Source organism: Rhinoderma darwinii, chromosome 2 (assembly GCF_050947455.1).
Source record: "Rhinoderma darwinii isolate aRhiDar2 chromosome 2, aRhiDar2.hap1, whole genome shotgun sequence".
Taxonomy (NCBI): Eukaryota; Metazoa; Chordata; class Amphibia; order Anura; family Rhinodermatidae; genus Rhinoderma; species Rhinoderma darwinii.
Window position 1 is genome coordinate 340779293 of NC_134688.1, and position 15888 is coordinate 340795180.

Sequence of the window (15888 nt, forward strand, 5' to 3'; positions counted from 1 at the left end):
GTAGGGACCGTCGCCCAGTTGTACCCCGTCGCCTAGGGCGGGTCGTTGCAAGTAGGCAGGGACTGAGTGGCGGGTAGATTAGGGCTCACTTGTCTGTTTCCCTATCCCTGTCATTACAGATTCGCTTTATAAAGTCCATGATCTGGGATTCAAATGTTGGGAGGTAAGTGTTATACATCTTTACTGATACTTTGTTTCACTTATCTTGTACTGGAATTTGATTACATGATGTTGAGACAAAGAGCTAAATATAGAATTTTGCTGGGTCCCTGTTAACAGAGAGCAGTGGTGCTCTAGTAACAGGTCGAGTTCACACAGTGCAGTTGTTGATAGATTTTGTTTTTGCCAAAACCATGAGTGAAAAAGAAAGAAAGAAAGAAAGAAAGAAAGAATTATAAGACTTGCTAATACTCCTGGTTTTGGCTAGTAAAACACATGCAAAACTGCACTGTGTGAACCTGGCCTTCAATAGACCCTAACTTTTCAAACAATTTATGCTAATCTAACAGTATACCTGATATAGATAAACTTTGTAATTTTGGTTGTCGTTCATCCTGGTTCCTCTGCTAATCAGTAGCAGTTGCCTGTTTACACGAGAAGCTATAACCGAGACCATTTTTATGCCATCATAAAAGAATCGATTAGCGAATTCTCTCTGATTGTGCAATCACTGAGCATGCTTACACTGCAGCACAAAGATTGTGAACATTTGCTCGATTGTTTACACAATAATCGTCCCATGTAAAAGGCCCTCAAGGCACTTTCAGATGTTGACATTTTTCTCTCGTGAATTTGGCCACAAATCTTTACTTTTCTTTTCAAATGGTGAAATCAGCAACAGATTTAAAAATCCAGAGCATGCACGTAAATCTACACTGATGTTTTCCACCGCCTGTGAATGGGATTTTGTAAAACTCCCTTCCCTAGCACTGTACTGTACTTTGCCGTCGATTTTTGGTGCGAAATCCACACCAAAAATAATGAACAAATCTGCCACATTCAGACGAGTGTGCCATCGGATGTATGTGAGTGTTCTCTCTAGAACAACATTTTGGCTCCTGGCCAGCACCACTCATCCCCCCTGTCGATGCTACTGGCAGCCTTCTATGCTGCCAGCGCTCACCTTCTGCTGCTTCTCCTAGTAGTCCACCCAGCTTTCCTGAATATAAAAAGGTTCTTCCCACATTGCTCCAAACCTGAGCAATTAGGTTCATACACTAGCTTGCTAGCTGTATTCTCCTCAGAGTTGTAGCTTGATTGGTTACTGACCCTGCCTGAACTTGACCTCGACTGCCTGACACCTGCCAAGACCATTTGCCTGTTTACTGTGACAATGACTGCCCTGACCTCTGGCTTAGCTAACCGTATGTGAACGTCTCTCACCTGCCCTGACCTACTCTCTACCGGACTCTGCATCTTGCCTGCCATTATTTTACCTCCCCTGTCCACGTTGGCATTTGCCAATGGAGACAACTCTGGGGGTAGAGACCTGGAAATACTAGTGGCCAAGTCCACATCTCCGTATGGAGGTTAAATGGTGAACACCTGGTTATCCCTTAGGGTATGTGAACACGAGAACTGGCTTTTACGTCTGAAAAGACAGACTGTTTTCAGGAGAAAACAGCTGCGTCGTTTCAGACGTAAAAGCTCCTCGCATTATGCGAGGCGTCTTTGACGGCAGAACATTTGAGCTGTTCTTCATTGAATTCAATGAAAAACAGGTCAAATTAAGTTTCAAAGAAGTGTCCTGCACTTCTTTGACGAGGCAGTCATTCTACACGTCGTCGTTTGACAGCTGTCAAACGACGACACGTAAATTACTGGTCGTCGGCACAGTACGTCGGCAAATCCATTCAAATGAATGGGCAGATGTTTGCTGACGTATTGTACCCGTAATTTCAGGCGTAAATCGAGGCATAATACGCGTCGTTTACGCCTGAAAATAGGTCGTGTGAACCCAGCCTTAGACTTCATTCCCCAGTTTAGCCACGCGCCAAATCCATTGGCAACATAGTGGGTCCACACGATCCTGTGTGGGCCCCGTAACAGTCACTACTTCTACAAGTCCCGTAACATGTGCTGGTTAATTTCTTAATATATATCCTTTTAACAGCTAAAGGCACCTCCTTAATATTGTGTAGGTCCCCCTCATGCCACCAAAACAGCTCTGACCCAACGAGGCATGGACTCCACATACTTCTGAAGGTGTCCTCTGGTATCTGCCACCAAGACCAGATACTTTAAGTCCTGTAAATTGTGAGATTAGGCCTCCAAGGATAAAACATGTTTATCAAGCACATCACAGATTCTCGATCAGCTTAAGATCTGAAGAATTTGGAGACCAAGTCAACACCTTGAACTCTTTGTTATGTTCCTCAATCCACTCCTGAACAATTTTTGCACTGTGGCAGGGTGCATTATCCTGCTGAAAGAAGCCACTGTCATAAGGGAATACCTTTGCCATGAAGGGTGTACTTGGTCTGCAACAATGTTTAGGTAAGTGGTATGTGTCAAAGTAACATCCACATGAATGCCAAGACTCAAGGTTTCCCAGTAGTACATTGCCCAGAGCATCACACTGCCTTCGTTGGCTTGCCTTCTTCCCATAGTGCATCCTGGTGCCATCTCATCCACAGGTAAGTAATGCACATGCACCCAGCCATCCACATGATGTAAAAGAAAAAATTTTCATCAGACCAGACCACCTGCTTCTATTGCTTCATGGTCCAGTTCTGATGTTTACATGCCCATTGTAGGCACTTTGGGCGTGGACAGGGGTCAGCATGGGCACTCTGACCCAAAGCTGAGATGCACGGTGTGCACCGACACCTTTCTATCATAGCCAGCAGTAACCTTTTCAGCAATTTGTGATACAGAAGTTCTTCTGTGGTATCAGACCAGATGTGAAAGCCTTCAGTCCCCATGTACATAAATTAGTTTTGGGCACCCATGACCCTTTTGCTGATTCAGCGATTGTCCTTTCTTGGACCACTTTTGGTTGGTACGAACTACTGCCTACTAGGAACATGCAACAAGACCTGCCGTTTTAAAATGCTCTAACCCAGTTGTCTAGCCATCACAATTTGACCCTTGTCAAAGTTGCGCAGATCCTTACTCTAAGGGTATGTTCACACGGCAGCATCCGTAACGGCCGAAATTACGGGGCTGCTTTCAGGAGAAAACAGCCCCGTCATTTCAGCCGTAACGGCATGTGCAGGCGCTTGAACGCCGCGTACGGACGTAACTGGAGCTGGTTTTCCATGGAGTCCATGGAAAACGGCTCCATTTACGTCTGAAGAAGTGACATGACACTTCTTTGGCGCGGGTGTCTATTTACGCGCCGTCTTTTGACAGCAACGCGTAAATATACGCCTCGTGTGAACAGACAAACGTCAGCCCATTGCTTTCAATGGGCAGATGTTTGTCAACGCTTTCAAGCCGTAATTTCGGACGTAATTCCAGGTGTAAAACACCCGAATTACGGCCGTAATTTGGCCGTGTGAACATATCCTAACCCATTTTCCATACTTCCAACCCATCAACTTCAAGAAATGACTGTTCACTTGCTGCCTAATATATCCCACCCCTTGATAGGTGCAATTGTAAAAAGATAATATATTCACATGCCTCATAACTGCCCTGCAGACCCACCAGCAGATGCAGCACTTTATTGAGAAAATGAATGCTTCCGTAAGTCGGAGCCTTTACTCCGCAGACAGGTCTGCAGGGCAAACAAAGGAAATTTTACATTTTGAGTAATATATTATTGTGCTTCTCCCAGCTAAAGGATATAAAGATATTTTGTAGTCAAAGATTATTAATAACGGACAGGGATCTGATTTTATTTACTATCCCCTATAAAGCATATTATCAAAAACAGTCTATAAATTTCCCCATCTCCCCCTGTCCAGTGAGTGAAATTAACATTTACATATTATGTAAAGTCACTTTAGCTGTAGATCCCCTTTGTCTCACAATCTTTCACAAACACAACACCTGTGTTATGCCCACGGCCGCTGACCGCCGGCATCCTTTTCTTACCGGCAGCCGCGACCGCAGGACTGTGTATCCTCCCCGGAAATCTCCCATCCCAGGGATGCCAGCGCGTTCTGATCTCTGCCCTCTCTCCAGTGCACACTCGTGTCAGTTCTTAAAGGTCCAGCTCGCGCACCAGTAAAAATGTCCCCAGCCTATCCCTGCCTCTTTCCCCAGTGCCTAAGCAAAGTTGGACAAACCTATGGTTATTCTGCGAAGGTTCCGTATGCTATATCCTGAGTCTGTTACCTATTGGTATCCTGTATCCGGAGTATGTTACATGTCGGTATCCCATGCCCTCTGGGTGCTCCCAGCAATCGGACACCAGTGTGCGTCCAGTAATCTGGTTCCTGTCTACTACTACCAAAGTACCGTCTGCCTGTCTCTGCCTAGCTTCTGTTTGGACAGCAACTACTCCGCCGGGACCACCGTAAGAGGTAGGGACCTAGCAGTCTCCCCGCAGCGAAAACATGATCCCTGTAGAGGGATTAAAAAGTAAAAACTGGGGAGGCGGCTTAGACAACGCCCTTAAAGTTGGCCCTACCCCAATCCAGCAGAATAGCCCAGTGGTACCAGAAACCTGCTTGTTGGTACAACCTGTCACGAATGTTACAAGCCTGCATCTTGTATGTGTTATATGGATAGTATGGCTGACATCCAATATATTTACTGCTAATTCACAGCATAATGAATACTTCCAGTCACCAGAAATTTTCATGTAGTCCAAGTACTCTCATATCTTTATAAGGGGGGATTCACACGAGCGTGTATTCGGTCCGTGCGGGCCGCGTGGTTTTCACGCGGCACGCATGGACCAATACAAGTCTATGTGGCAGTACAGACAGTCCGTGCTTTTTGTGCAGCGTTTGTCTGCTGCGCAAAAAGCGCGACAGGTTCAATAACTCTGCGTATTTCGCGCATCACGCACCCATTGAAGTCAATGGGTGCGTGAAAATCACGCGCACCACACGGAAGCACTTCCGTGGGACGAGCGTGATTCGCGCAACAGCAGTGAAAAGGATGAATGAAAACAGAAAAGCACCACGTGCTTTTCTGTTTCCGAACATCCAAACGGAGTGTCTTTGCGATGAGCGAAGCCGGACAAGCGAACCGAACTTCACCGGGTTCGGCCGAACTCGGCAAAAAAATTATCGGTACGCGACGTCAGGAGATAGTCACTGTCCATGGTGCTGAAAGAGTTAAACTGTTTCAGCACCATGGACCGTGACTTCCGATCCCAATATACATGAACCTGTAGAAAAAAAACCGAAGTTCTGACTTACCGCTAACTCCCGGCTTCTTCCTCCAGTCTGACCTCCCGGGATGACAATTAAGTCCAAGTGACAGCTCCAGCCAATCACAGGCCAAGCACAGGCTGCAGCGGTCACATGGACTGCCGCGTCATCCAGGGAGGTGGGGCCCGATGTCAAGAGAGGCGCGTCACCAAGGACGCGTCACCAAGGCAACGGCCGGAAGGTTCTCGGTAAGTACGAACTTTTTCTTTTTTTTCTACAGGTTTTGCGATATTGTGTTCGGCATTCACTATCGAGGGTGCTGAAAGAGTTAGCTCTTTCAGCACCTTGGACAGTGACGGCCGTCGACTAGCCTCATCTCTATGATGGCGGCTACGCGAAAATCACGCAGCCGCGCATCAGACACGGATGACACACGCAGCTGTCAAATGGTTTTTGCGCGCGCAAAACGCAGCGTTGTTTGCGCGCGCAAAAACGCAACGTTCGTGTGTATCTGCCCTAAACCTGATAATTACACTTTTTATATATTTATTTAATGGTCTGGGGCTGTAATTGGTGCATTGGAGCTTCATACCGTTCCGTATTAAGGAACTGTATGTATCCTGTTTGATGCAATCATATTCACCATATACCTCTATAATATGGCATGTGATGGATTATGCCACAATTTTTATTCTCACAAATTCCCTATAATCCCATAGATTTCTATGGGAGCTGTATAACTGATCCATACAACTCAGATCCATAATACAGCCATGTGCATGAGCCCATACTTGTATATAAAGGTAAGGCATAGACAGCAATTTCCTAATACATAACTCTAAGGGTATGTTCACACGTACTGTTTTCAGACGTAATTCGGGCGATTTACGCTTCAAATTATGCCTGAAAAAACGGCTCCATTATGCCTACAAACATCTGCATTTTACGATGTTCTGTTCCCACGAGGTGTTATTTTACGTCTCGCTGTCAAAAGACGGCGCGTAAAAAGACACCCGCATCAAAGAAGTGCATGTCACTACATGGGACGTTTTTTCAGTCGTTTTTCATTGACTCCATTGAAAAACAGCTCCAATAACGTCCTTAAAATACGCCGCGAAAAACGTGAGTTGTTAAAAAACGTCTGGAAATCAGGGGCTGTTTTCAGGCGAAAACAGATCCGTAATTTCAGACGTATTTTGCTACTGCGTGTGAACATACCCTTAGCAGAAACAATGCAATAATACCAGCAGGACAGTGAAATGAAATTACTCCCACAACGTAGTCCTTTGAATCCTTCAGCAGAATGCAAACTATTAGTTTTGGCAGCCTGTCTTCTGTCTTTAGAGCAGCAGAAACATGCTGTGGTGTGTCTGCTGACAACAGGAGAGTTACAGGGAATTTGATTTAGCAGTGGCTTCCTTGCTCTATTAGGGTATGTTCACACGAGGTCATTACGTCCGTAATTGATGGACGTATTTCGGCCGCAAGTACCGGACCGAACACAGTGCAGGGAGCCGGGCTCCTAGCATCATACTTATGTACGACGCTAGGAGTCCCTGCCTCGCTGCCGGACAACTGTCCCGTACTGTAATCATGTTTTCGGTACGGGACAGTTGTCCGGCAGCGAGGCAGGGACTCCTAGCGTCGTACAGAAGTATGATGCTAGGAGCCCGGCTCCCTGCAGTGTGTTCGGTCCGGTACTTGCGGCCGAAATACGTCCGTCAATTACCTACGTAATGACCTCGTGTGAACATACCCTTATGATATATTTGTCACCCAAAAAAATGAGATATTCTGAATATAAGAGTACAGTTGGGATCACAGTATATGCATTTCCCTGATGTATGTAATATTATGTCATTTAAGTACATTTACCTTTGGTTCACTAGATATGATCCTATGCTTTAAACTATATTATAATGCATCTGTACACTAAGCTATGCAGTGCGTACTCTATTTTAGTTTGCATACTATTTCGTATTTAAAAATATGCCAAGCAGTATCTTTGACTTTGTACCTATTGGCCTTTAATTAAGCTGACATGCATGGAATTCCCATTGGCACATGGGCAATGTCAAATCTGTCTTGCTGTGAGACCGGTATAAAACAGTTTATTTAATGCTGCAGTGTTACTGCTTTTAACTAATAGAAACCAAGCTCTGTTCACACCTGCATTCGGGTTTCTCGTTGTTCTGCTCCGTAACTGGTTATTTTGGAACGGGAGATGTATTAAGCACCATACATAGATATAAAAAAAAAAAAAAAAAAAATTAGGATTTTTTTTTTTTATACTATCGAATTGCAATGCTTTTCTATCAATGACGTTGTGTAAAGAGACGTAGGCATTACAAGGGCATATGGATATATTAGAGAGGAGTACTACCGTTGGGATCCATATAGAGAGCTGCTGCAAAGTGCTTTTGCTTTGGAGGACTGCAGCATAATCCATTTATTTTGTAGGTACCATGTAATGCTCATTTTACTCTGCAATCTGAAATTAAATGAGTGAAGAGAATTTTATAAAATATTTTACACAAGAAGACTTCTCAGGGCAGGCAAGCTCATTATATTGTGAAGTAAGATGATAAGTTATCCATACGCAAAACGAAAGGTACTTTTACACCGGCCCATTTTGGCCGCTGCAACGAGAGAGCTCGTTGATCGGTGCTCGTTTGCTCCTTTCGCAAGGAGCTAGTATGGGGACGAGTGCTCATAACTCGCACATCCCCATACATTTGTATCATGTCGACAGCACATCTCCCTGGAGATGTACTGCTGACAAGAAAATCGTTTTCACATTTAAAGCGATACGATCAGCTGATGAACGAGGGTTGCTTGTTCATCTGTTGATCGCTGCCATTTACACAGGGCAATTATCGGCAATGAGCGTTCTTTCAACACTCGTTTGCCCAATAATTGGCCAGTGTAAAAGCGCCTTAACTGTCAGATGAACAACGGCTATCTCCCAAGAGAGTCAATAGGGGCGAGGAAGACAAACTGCTGCCAGACACCAAGCAGAATAAGAAAGAATAAGAAGACCAGCCATGTTGAAACTCAATATGACAATAATAATTTTTCCCAATGTCTACAGTCAGGATGCCCCTATACACATTAGTGTGATTATCTGCTACTTATGAGCAGGGTTACACAGTATTTCAGGTGCAGTACATTGCTGCTTACAACACATTTAACGACAGAGTGATAAAATACAATATTCATGTGTAATGGTCTACTGGCAATAAAGAGTGAAAAAAAAAAATTTTTGTCCCCTGTACTTCATTTTTGTTAGAATAGTGGACGCTCCACCCTTCTCTGTCTTAAACTGCTTTCAGATGGCCATATAATGATCGCATTTTAAAATCCTATGGTGATTTAAGTCTGGTTCAGTCGAACCACGCTAGCTTCAGATATTGGGCTGTAATATAGATACTAAAATACTAAGGCTGGGTTCACACGAGCATGTTACGTCCGTAAAGGACGGAACGTATTTCGGCCGCAAGTCCCGGACCGAACAGACTGCAGGGAGCCAGGCTCCTAGCATCATAGTTATGTACGACGCTAGGAGTCCCTGCCTCGCTGCTGGACAACTGTCGCGTACTGTAATCATGTTTTCAGTACGGGACAGTAGTTCCACGGAGAGACAGGGACTCCTAGCATCGTACAAAACTATGATGCTAGGAGCCCGGCTCCCTGCAGTGTGTTCGGTCCGGGACTTGCGGCCGAAATACGTTCTGTCCTTTACAGACGTAACATGCTCAGCCTGAGGCCTCATTTACACGAGCGTGTGCGTTTTGCGCACGCAAAAAAACGCAGCGTTTTGCGTGCGCAAAAGGCACTTGACAGCTCCGTGTGTCATCAGTGTATGATGCGCAGCTGCGTGATTTTCGCGCAGCCGCCATCATAGAGATGAGGCTAGTCGACGTCAGTCACTGTCCAGGGTGCTGAAAGAGTTAACTGATCGGCAGTAACTCTTTCAGCACCCTCGACAGTGAATTCCGATCACAATATACAGCAACCTGTGAATAAAAAAAAAGACGTTCATACTTACCAAGAACTTCCTGCTTCCTCCAGTCCGGTCTCCTGGCCGTTGCCTTGGTGACGCGTCCCTCTCTTGACATCCGGCCCCACCTCCCTGGATGACGCGGCAGTCCATGTGACCGCTGCAGCCTGTGATTGGCTGCAGCCTGTGCTTGGCAGCAGCTGTCACTTGGACTGAATTGTCATCCCGGGAGGTCAGACTGGAGGAAGAAGCCGGAAGTTATCGGTAAGTCAGAACTTCTTTTTTTTTTTTACACGTTCATGTATATTGTGATCGGAAGTCACTGTCCAGGGTGCGGAACCAGTTTAACTCTTTCAGCACCCTGGACAGTGACTGTCTCCTGACGTCGCGTACCAGAAATTTTTTTGCCGGGTTCGGTCAAAACGAGTTCGGCCGAACCCGGTGAAGTTCGGTTCGCTCATCTCTAAATTCTGACACTCCGTTTGGATGTTTGTAAACAGAAAAGCACGTGGTGCTTTTCTGTTTACATTCAGTTTGACAGCTCTTGCGCGAATCACGCAGTTCGCACGGAAGTGCTTCCGTGCGGCATGGGTGGTTTTCACGCACCCATTGACTTCAATGGGTGCGTGATGCGCGAAAAACGCACGATTATAGAACATGTCGTGAGTTTTACGCAACGCACTCGCGCTGCGCAAAATTCACGCATTGTCTGCACTGCCCCATAGAGTAATATAGGTGCGTACGACACACGTGAAAAGCACGCGCGTATATTACGCTCGTGTAAATGAGGCCTTATACTTACCCTAAGGGTATGTTCACACTCTAAAGAAAAGACGGCTTTAAAATACAGAGCTGTTTTCAAGGGGAAACAGCCTCTGATTTTCAGCCATTTTTAAAGCATCAAATGTTTTTTTGATGCGTTTTTTTGTAGCAGTTTTTGGAGATGTTTTTCTATTGACACAATGAAAAACGACTCCAAAAACGGCTCATGAAGTGACATGCAATTTTTTTTTTACGCTGCGTTTTTTCAAATGGTCGCGTAAAAAAAACTCTGTGTCTGAACGAAATGCCGTTTTTCCCATTGAAATCAATAGGCGTTCAGCTACCATTTTTTCAGGAGTTTACGCCCCGAAAAACGGCTGAAAACACTGCGCGTGAACATGCCCTAAGGAGAAAATTAGTCTAAAAGAAAACTGGAGCAGTTACCCATAGCAACCATTTTGGTCATACCTTTCACATATTTTTATAACAAATATTGTAAAACTGAAAGGAATATGGTTACAGGTTGTTTTTGAGCTGTTGATTGGCTGGATGTATATGTCCTTTTACACAGGCAGATATCGTGCCCGTTAAACGGCACTACATGACGATCGGCAATCGTTCCCTCAATTTACATGGCGCTACGATCGCAAGTATGGAACTGAGTAGTCGTATACATCTTTCATCTTGTGGGCAACATTACATGTTCATGTGAACGCTCGTTCGCCCGATCATTGCCCCTTGTAAAAGGGCTTTAACTCAGCTGCTGATTTGTGCTTTTCATTGTTCTCCAACATCCTGTGCAGCTCTGCTGGCTGACCGGCTTAACCCATTCACGGGCACAACAATTTTTACAGACTTACAAAGGAATTTCCTCGAGGAGGGTTTACGATTTACTCTGACTAATAACTTTTTTGCCTTTGATGGATTAAACTTACCGCCAGGAGGTCAAGACGGCGATGGGGATGAGGGTGGCACCAAGTTATGCAAACCTAATTATAGGCAGAACACTACATTTTAACATGACAGGCCCTTTTACACGGGCTCATAGGAACGCTCATTTCCGATCATTGCCCTGTGTAAACAGGGAGTTGTGCTGCCGACATGATGGAAATGTACGGGGACTAACGATCGCTCGTCCCCATACATTACTAATCTTTGCTCCGTGTGAAGGGAGCAAACTAGCGCCGATCAAAGAGCTGCCTCAAATGTCGCCGCTCCTTATCACGACCCACATCAGGGCGTGTAATAGGTCCTTAAGTAAATTACAAAGTTAATTTGCATCAGGTATACTATTAGATTAGCATAAAAGAGGGATTTTTCCATATTTAAAAAAAAACTTGTGTGTCAGTTGGACTATATTTTTTTATCTAACCAACTGTGTCTGCAAGAAACAATATACTCTATAGGTAGAGCCATTCAGCCCTTACATTGCACACTGAACAAACACAGAGTGAACCTGAATAATGGGTTCATGAAGAATTGACTGTCCAGACATTGTATTGTGTTCCATAATAGCTGCTTGGAAAGTCTTAAAATTGCCCCAATAGATTTTAATAATTGAACAAAGAGAGGGCTTCTCGATATACAAATTGATCACATTCGTCCCAGATGGTCTCAATAAAATTACCAAAATGATCTAGTCATCTTTTTATATATATATATATAGTTACCATTCTTGAATTTTTGCTATATCTTATCCGTACCGGGTTTTAACTGACCTGCCGAGACTTTCTTCATTGAACTAATTATTTAGCCCTTCTCAGCTTATGTCAAGACTTGAACAGTCTTTATTCTACTGTATCGGCTTCAGTACAAACCTGTATTCACTCTAAACTTTTCATTGTATGTTTTGCTTACTTCCTTCATAGTAACTCCATTCCTTCATAATTACTCTGCTAGGTATTTGCTAACATTATTTATAGTTTTTATCATTACTTTTTATGCATTTGTATACTTATTTATCAAAACTGTCTAACAAAAAATTGGCCTTGATACCCATAACAACCAGAGAAAACCTCATTTCTATTTAGGTGAGCAGAAGCCTAGACAGAGGGGCCGCTGTGGATATAGTGTTTTTGGACTTTGCAAAGGCATTTGACACTGTCCCTCATAGACGTCTAATGGGTAAATTAAGGACTATGGGTTTAGAAAGTTTAGTTTGTAATTGGATTGAGAATTGGCTCAAGGACTGTATCCAGAGAGTTGTGGTCAATGACTCCTACTCTGAATGGTCCCCGGTTATAAGTGGTGTACCCCAGGGTTCAGTGCTGGGACCACTATTATTCAACTTATTTATTAATGATATGGAGGATGGGATTAATAGCACTAATTCTATTTTTGCAGATGACACCAAGCTATGTAGTATTGTTCAGTCTATAGAAGAGGTTTGTAAATTGCAAGCTCATTTGGACACACTTAGGCCTCATGCACACGACCGTATTTTTGTCCACCCGTAAATACGGGTCCTTGGTCACACGTACTCGACCCGTATTGCACCAGTATTTACGGACCCGTGCCCGTATTCCACCCGTATTTACGGGCACGTTTTTGGCTGCAAAATTGCACTGCACTAATCGGCAACCCTTCTCTCTATCAGTGCAGGATAGAGAGAAGGGGCAGCCCTTTCCGTAATAAAAGTAAAAGAAATTCATACTTACGCGGCCATTGTCTTGGTGACGCGTCCCTCTCTTGACATCCAGTCCGACCTCCCAGGATGACGCGGCAGTCCATGTGAACGCTGCAGCCAGTGATTGGCTGCAGCAGTCACATGGGCTGTAACGTCATCCCAGGAGACCGGACTGGAGGAAGAAGCAGGGAGTTCTGGGCAAGTATGAACGTCTTTTTTTTTTTTTTACAGCTTTATCTATATTGTGATCGGTAGCCACTGTCCCGGGTTCTGAAACAGTTACTGCCGATCGTTTAACTCTTTCAGCACCCTGGACAGTGACTATTTACTGACGTCGCCTAGCAACGCTCCCGTAATTACGGGTGCACACACGTAGTCACCCGTAATTACGGGAGCCCCATAGACTTCTATGGGCTGCCCGTGCCGTAATTACGGCCTGAAATAGGACATGTTCTATCTTTTTCAACGGCACGGGCACCTTCTCGTAAGCATACGGGGAGGTACCCGTGGCCAATAGAAGTCTATGGGCCCGTAATTACGGGAGTTTTTAAAGTCGTGTGTATGGGCCCTAAGTGTTTGGGCATCCACCTGGCAAATTAAGTTTAATGTAGATAAATGTAAAGTTATGCATCTGGGTACCAACAATCTGCATGCATCATATGTCCTAGGGGGAGCCCCTTGTTGAGAAGGATCTGGGTGTACTTGTAGATCATAAACTAAATAACAGCATGCAATGTCAATCAGCTGCTTCAAAGGTCAGCAAGATATTGTCGTGTATTAGAAGAGGCATGGACTCGCGGGACAGGGATGTAATATTGCCACTTTACAAAGCATTAGTGAGGCCTCATCTAGAATATGCAGTCCAGTTCTGGGCTCCAGTTCATAGAAAGGCTGCCCTGGAGTTAGAAAAAAAATACAAAGAAGAGCAACGAAGCTAATAAGGGGCATGGAGAATCTAAGTTATGAGGAAAGAGTAAAATAATTAACCTATTTAGCCTTGAAAAGAGACGACTAAGGGGGGACATGATTAATTTATATAAAATCAATTAATGGCACATACAAAAAATATGGTGAAATCCTGTTCCATGTAAAATCCCCTCAAAAGACAAGGAGGCACTCCCTCCGTCTGGAGAAAAAAAAGGTTCAAATCTGCAGAGGCGACAAGCCTTCTTTACTGTGAGAACTGTGAATCTATGGAATAGCCTACCGCAGGAGCTGGTCACAGCAGGGACAGTAGATGGCTCTAAAAATAAGGCTTAGATAATTTCCTAGAACAAAAAAATATCAGCTCCTATGTCAATGTCTAGAAATGTTTCTCTTCACTTCCCCCATCCCTTGCTTGAACTTGATGGATGTGTCTTTTTCAACCGCACTAACTATGTAAGGCTTAATTATTATAATTTTATTTTATTTTTTTAAATCCTCTGGAAAAATGAAAGCTGAACTGATGTGTTGTTATGAACAGTGCCTACTTTATGGTTAGACAGTTTTGATACAGAAGGCCCATAGGTATTTAATTGTATCATCCTAAGGCTCTGTGCACATGGCTATATTATGGCTCTGTCAAATACTGAATAGGATCCCGTCCAGATCAGGATAGTCTTTCCTGAAGTTTGCTTTGGAAAACCTTTTCCTGATCTAATTGGTGGGTATAAGATCCTGCCTTTGGAACCAAATATACGTCTCATTTACAGAGCCATAATATAGCCATGTGCAGTCATCTCCACAGTTAACTGGAAATCTTTTAAAAGCCGCTCTGATATATTCTTGCATCACTGTAGCAAACATGAGTAATTCTATACATTATATTAGGGAATTGATGCTTAATCAGTAAAATGTTCTAAGTGTGTAATTACCATTTAACAGATATACAAATCGCAACACTATACTTCTACTTTATACATTTGGAATCTCCTACAGATATCCTGGATATTTATGGCATCGCCAGACAAGCGCTATTAAACATTGCGTTCTAAAAAGAATTTAGACATAACAGCTTGTAAAACACTTCAGCTTGCGGATCACGTCATGACCTTAGCTGTGCTTTCTATGGTATACAGTCCTGCGGCTTTGTGCGCCGGCTGGCGTCTCCAGTGCAGCATCAGCTTTTCCCTTGTAAGGCAGGATTAAAATATGTATGCTGAGTACAACAAAAATTTCCGAGAGCTAGCCTAGAGAGCAGCTCACTACACCTTCTATAAAGACACGTACGTCTCTATGGAGACTTCTATGTTTATCTAAGAACATGGAAAGCACTAAGGAGTCAAATATTGAGCCTCTATATTGAGGACAATTTTAGGCAGAAGAGATAGGTTAAAATGATTACATCTTGAGTTTATAAAGCACCTGCTAAAGTAAATTAATAAAAAATGTTGCGTAGAACCAAACTTACTCCAGGAGAAAAACATTGATGCCCTGTCCTTAGGATAGACCATCAGTTTTAATGGTGAGGGTTTGTGCCCTTCTAATGAGCAGAATGAAGGTGCTGCAGCCCATTAATTGTTTACACAGACACAGCGGTTCATCTGTGCTGGTGACTGTGCCCGATACTGCAGCTCCATCTCGCTCGCTCAAAGGAGCATTAGAATGAGCTGCAAAAGGGACGGAGCTGCTGTACCAGGCAAAGCTTACCATACGGACGAGAGGACGTGCCTTTGTAAATAATGGTTAGCGCTGCTAATCGGCAGGGGTCCCAGGAGACGGACCCCCACAGATCAAACATTAACGACCTATCATAAGCTTAGACCATCAATGTTTGACTCCTGGAAAACCCCTTTAATACTAGGCTCAGTGCTTTAATCAAACGGCCCTATCTTCAATAGGCTTTTTTCCCTTTTAATGGACTCCCAGAAAACCAGTTTCTTACGAGGGTAAAAGCCATAAATCAATCGGTCCGATCTTTAAATAAGCTATTTACCTTTTAAGGATCAGTCATCTTTGAAGTGATTTGCGACCTAGAGAAGGTTGGGGACCTCTGCACTAGCATGTGTGTCCTTTGGAGATTTATGTATTCTTTGTAGCATATGTCAATACTATATAAGTAATGGATAGTAAATAAATCACTTTTGTTAATGTCTCCAGGCTTGGGGCCACATTTTTTACGGGCTACTGCTCCTTTATTTTGCACAAAAATAAAAATAAATCTTACAATAGTCACAAGACTCAACTGACAATACACTGAGGCAGTGGCTTAACTACCGCTGTAGTAGCCATAGCGGCTGCTATGAGGC

General features: G+C 43.9%; 1 long non-coding RNA gene across 1 annotated transcript; it reads right to left on the reverse strand.

Annotated features, from left to right (window-relative positions):
* Positions 1–7362: 7362 nt before the first annotated feature.
* On the reverse strand, positions 7363–11100 carry LOC142741280 (uncharacterized). Its single transcript, XR_012881058.1, has 3 exons — positions 10968–11100; positions 7654–7761; positions 7363–7473 (listed from the first exon to the last, which is right to left on the reverse strand). It is a non-coding gene; the product is annotated as an uncharacterized LOC142741280 (long non-coding RNA).
* Between the last annotated feature and the right edge of the window lie 4788 nt (positions 11101–15888).